Raw genomic sequence first — 5843 nt, forward strand, 5'->3', positions numbered from 1 at the left:
TATCACCTGGAAGTTCCCTTTTCCTTTTGGATTTTTATGTTCACTTACATATTTAATCATTTTTTTAAACATCTTAATTGGGGTATAATTGTTTACAATGGTGTGTTAGTTTCTGCTTTATAACAAAGTGAATCAGTTATACGTATATATATATGTTCCCATATCTCTTAGCTCTTGCGTCTCCCTCCCTCCCACCCTCCCTATCCCACCCCTCCAGGCGGTCACAAAGCACCGAGCGGATATCCCTGTGCTATGCGGCTGCTGCCCACTAGCTATCTACCTTACCTTTGGTAGTGTATATATGTCCATGCCTCTCTCTCGCTTTGTCACAGCTCACCCTTCCCCCTCCCCATATCCTCAAGTCCGTTCTCCAGTAGGTCTGTGTCTTTATTCCTGTCTTACACCTAGGTTCTTCATGACATTTGTTTTCTTAAATTCCATATATATGACGGCTACATATTTAATCTTTAAAGAATTAATTTTATCCCTTATTTCTAAGTAAGATACAAGAGTGGCATCTATGTTACAGTATTAACTCAATCCACCATATGTCAGAACTTGAATCCAGCAATCTCATTGTACATCATTATATTTTTATCCACACATCTAATAATGGGACACTTGAGCTTAACAACATTAGGTAATATATCCATGGTCACACAGCTATTAAACAACGAATAAAAAATCTGTGTTCTTTCCATTTTACTGTGTTGCAACTCTGACATATTGCAAGACAAGGAATCATGTTATAAGGATTTCTGAATAAACATAATATGTAGGTAGGATTATATTCACCAGGAGTCTCTAGATTGCCTATGATAGAAATAGCTCAAACTGTTTAATGGAAAAAATGGCTTATGTAGCTGCAAGATCCATTATGAACTGGCCGCCTCTGTTCTTCTTTTAGCCAGTCCTGATTTTCTCTGCAGTGGCTTTGCTCTTGGGCAAGCTGGTCTAACATAGTAGAGAGATGGCCATAAAGTGATTTCAGTCTGCATCTACAGTTGAATAGCTGGAAAGTGTCTCTTTCTCAACATTTCCAGCAAATTCCAAGGGATGTCATTCGTAAGACCAACTTTGGCCAATGGGCACTTTGATGGGTGATAGTGGCGAGGGTAGCTTGTTCCATGGATTATTTCTGAAACCCAGACCACTGGAGGATCCAACCTCATAACAGTTTTTGGTTTTCAAGTTTACATTGATTAACAACATTCATCTGGCAGACGAATGAGGACGTGGGAGAAAAGAGGATCAGCCAGAAGGGTGTTGAGTGGGGTCAGGCCGAGACGAGATATAAATTGCTCCCACTATTGTCCAGACCTCAAGGACAAGCTCCTCCCTGCAATGGAAGCTATGTCCCAGAAACACCTCTATAGCATGGAACAGAAACACAATTTTTTGTCAGAGAGGTACTGATCTTTGTCACAATAAAATTCGTTGACTGAATTCATAATCTCTGTAATCTCAGCCACACTCTGTTCCAGGTAAGATTGAGATAGGAGAAGCTCTGGAGCAGGTTCTAGTTCCTGCTTTTCTTTTTTGGTTTCTTTTTTTTTCTTTTTTGGTTTTTATTCTCAGAATGAAAATTTGGGTAGTATTTTTGGATGTGGAGGAAACTGGGAGTCTCAGAAAATGTCAGGAAGAACTGGGCACAGCCAGGGCCCCTCTGAAGAATTTAAAGACTGTCTTAGGGTTGCTACAGTAGCCAGTACCTTTCTGGAATGCTTTAAAGTGGCTGGTAATGGTTTCCTGGACCAGACACTTCTTCTCATCTATCTATCATTGACATATCTTTCTACTTTTTGGAAGATATCAGAAGATAAGGGAAAGGAAGGGAAAGAAATAAAAATAGCTTTTATTGAGCTTCTACAACGTGTGCAGTCCCATAGTAGTTACAATGCATAGATTACCTCATTCAATTGCTTCAATAACCCCATGGAGGTACATATAAAATAAAATAAAAACTGCAACAATGAGTTAACATTTAAAGAGTTCTTACCACGTACCAGCGTTTTACATGGGCGTTCTCCTTTAATCTCCTTGATAACCCAATGAATTTTGATGTACAAGAGGTTAAAAGATGTGTTCAAGATCATTCATGTGGTCAAGAGTAGAGAGCAGGGACTTCCCTGGTGGTCCAGTGGTTAGGACTCCAGGCTTCCATTGCAGGGGGCACGGGTTCAATCCCTGGTTGGGGAACTAAGATCCCACGTGCCACGTGGCACGGCCAAAAAAAAAAGAGTAGAGAACAGGCAAGAATGCAGGCACATCTTTAAGAGAGTTAAAAACCAGATTTGGGATTCAGCCAATTCCTACCCTCTCCAACCAGGCTGGCACCTTTGGTCTTCGGTAACCTCTTTTTGTTACTTGCATGCCCCCAAGTGGAGGAAAACCGAAGGTCACATGGCACTTGAGTGGAATTAGCTGCAACGAAAAGGAAAGAATAGCAAGGAGGCAGGAACAATACAGGGCAGGTGCTGGCAGGGAGGGTCCCTGAGAGCGGAGCAGGGAGGGAGAAGCGCCAACTGCGAGATGCAAGGACAAAACGCTTTTACTCGGGTTGCATTGTGCCATGTGGTGTAGGAGCTCTCAGGTGACATATGTCTTTGTCTGACTATTATTCCACAATGTCTGTTACAACTTGTTGGTGCCCTGGTTCCAGGGTGATAAATCCATGCAGACAGCTCACTAGGCAGGTAGCTTCTGTGTATTTGAAGGAAAAAACATGCCTCCTTACGCGATGCGACACACTCACTCTCTAGCTTGGTTTCAGGGCCAAATGTATATGTACATATACAGGTGTGTGTATACATGTATGTGTACACGCGTGCATAAGCCTGTATGTTTACAAGTGTACATAGGTACATGTGTGTGAATATTCATGAGTGCATGCATGCATATATATGTGCATGTGTATGCATATGTGTGTGTAGACACACACACACACATCTTGCATCTCTCAGTTACTCCACTGGGAAAAAAATGCTTTCTTATTCTTGGTAATAACATTCTTTCTGAGGATTGAGAGGTTTGGGTAGTTACTCTTGGCTCAATCATTTTTCCCATCACTCCCGACTTTTAAAAAAATATAAATTTATTTATTTATCTTTATTTTGGCTGCGTTGGGTCTCCGTTGCTGCGCATGGGCTTTCTGTAGTTGCTGCGAGTGGGGACTACTCTTCGTTGCGGTGTCTTCTCTTGTTGCGGAGCACAGGCTCTAGGCGCGGGGGCTTCAGTAGTTGTGGCTCACGGGCTGTAGAGCGCAGGCTCAGTAGTTGTGGCTCACGGGCTTTGTTGCTCCACTGCATGTGGGATCTTCCCGGACCAGGGCTCGAACCCGGACCAGGGCTCCCCTGCATTGTTGCTCCACTGCATGTGGGATCTTCCCGGACCAGGGCTCCCCTGCATTGGCAGGCGGATTCTTAACCACTGTGCCACCAGGGAAGTCCCCACTCTCTACTTTTTGATCTAAAAGAGAAAAATACCAGGTGATAGGCTCTTTCCGTCCTTGAGGGAGACAACGGTAATCTTACATTCCTCCAGGCTCTCTGCTCTAGTAGTGTTGCCCTTGTAAGTATTAACATATCGTATTAATCAGGGTTCTTCAGAGAGACAGAACCAATAGGAGACAGATAGGTAGATGATAGATAGATATATAGATAGATAGATGATTGATAGATAGATATAGATAGATTTAAGAGGAGATTTGTTATAGGAACTGGCTCACGGGGTTTTGGAGGTCAAGAAGTCCCACCATCTGCCATCTGCATGCTGGAGAAGGTGGAAACCTGGTGGTACAATTCAGTTCGAGTCTGAAAGCCAAGAATTGGGGCTAGTGGTTTAAGTGCCACTCTGAGTCAGTAAACCCAAGAACCAGGAGTACCGATGTTGATGCCTGAGGGCAGGAGAAGATGGATGGCTCACCTCAAGCACAGAGAGAGAATGGTTTGCCCTTCCTCTGCCTTTCTGTTCTATTTGCCCCCTCAAAGGATTGAATGATGCCCACCCACACAGGGGAGGATCTTCTGCTTTACTCAATTCACCAATTCAAATGCTAATCTTTTCTGGAAACACCCTCACACACAAACCCAGAAATAATGCCTTACCAGGTAGGTGGGCATCACTTAACCCAGTCAAGTAGACACAATAAAAATAACCATCACACATATGCAGTCCCGGTCTGAGGGCAAACCCAACTGGCCAGGGAGAAAATGAAATTTTGTTGAGTCCTTACTGCGTGTCACACGTCAGTCCTTTTAGCTCCCTTATCTTAATAGATCCTGCCAATAACTTTGAGAGGGTGAAAGAATTCTTCGCATTTATATATTTGGGGAATGAGGCTCTGACAACTTAAGTAACATGTTTTACATCCTACACCCAGTATATGATGGAGCTAGGATTGAACCCAGCTCTCACTCTCCCAAAGGCTAGGACATTTCCGTTGAGTCTGTGGGTTTCAAACTTTGGTTAACTTCAAAATCACCCACGCAGCCCTTTGAAAATGAAAATCTCTGAGTCCCGCCTTAACCCTGCTGAATCTTACTCTTTTCATAAGGCTCCGTGTCCTTTTCAGAAAAAACAAACAAACGAACAAAACAAATACCGGTCATTAAAAACTCCAGTACCTTAGGAAGGTCAACTTACATATTCTTGAAGTTTCCTTGCAGTCTTCAAAATTTGTATGCGTTGTCTATTGCTGTACAACAGATTGCCCCCAAACTTATCAGCTTCAAACAACAAGCATGTATGATCTCACGTGTAATGTGGGTCAAGGCATAACTTCACTGAGTGCCTCTGGCTCAAAGCCTTGCATGAGGTTTCAGTCAAGCTGTCAAGCAATGTGGTCTCATTTGAAGTCCTGATTTAGAGAAGAGCATTCACTTCCAAGCTCACATACGTGGCTGTTTACAGGCCTTGATCTCTTACCCTGTGGGCCTCTTCCCGGGACGCCCACATAGCATGACAGAGGAAGAGATTTCAAAGGGTGAAAGTGCCTAAGCTAGAAGCCACTATCTTTAAAACCTAAAAAGGTGCAGCATCCTGTTGGTTCAGCTTTGTTCCGTTTGTTAGAAATGGGTCAACAATTCCAGCTCATAGCTAGAGGGAGGGTATTATACAAGGTCATGAACATAGGGATGATTGAGGGTCACCTTGGAGGCTGCCCATCACAACACATCTCAGGCTTCCTTGGGTGGGGCAGGTGAAGGAAGGATGGAGGCGGGGAGTGGTTTGCACTCCTCTGGAGATTGCCGTGTGACCAATAAACATTTGGATGAAAATAATGTCTGATCCAAATGGTTTTATCTTTGCAAAAGCAGATTTGCCACAGAATTGGAGTTGATAGTCTCTGCTTAAAATATTTAAATAATAATGAAATACTGATTATTAACTATCTACATGCTATATTCTAAACTCTTTAGAGAAACAGTAAAGATGTGGTTATGATTACTCTTATGGCCTGCTCTTTCATTATTGCCCCTTTTTTTGCTGGTTGGTAGAATACTGAAAAGCATCAGACTTGGGGGTAGAAAGCTTCCAGCTTTGACTCTGACATTTTTGCCTCATTTTCCTAAGCCTCAGCTTCCTCACATGTAAAAGGAGAATCAAATCTCTTGTTTTACCCATCTCACAGGATTGTAAAGAGGATAATAATATAAAATAAATTATCCAGTCAACTAATCTATGACAAAGGAAGCAAGGATATACAATGGAGAAAAGCCAGCCTCTTCAATAAGTGGTGCTGGGAAAACTGCACAGCTACATGTAAAAGAATGAAATTAGAACACTCCCTAACACCATACACAAAAGTAAACTCAAAGTGGATTAAAGACCTAAATGTAAGA

This window comes from Neophocaena asiaeorientalis, unplaced genomic scaffold (assembly GCF_003031525.2).
Source record: "Neophocaena asiaeorientalis asiaeorientalis breed wild unplaced genomic scaffold, Neophocaena_asiaeorientalis_V1.1 scaffold177, whole genome shotgun sequence".
NCBI lineage: Eukaryota > Metazoa > Chordata > Mammalia > Artiodactyla > Phocoenidae > Neophocaena > Neophocaena asiaeorientalis.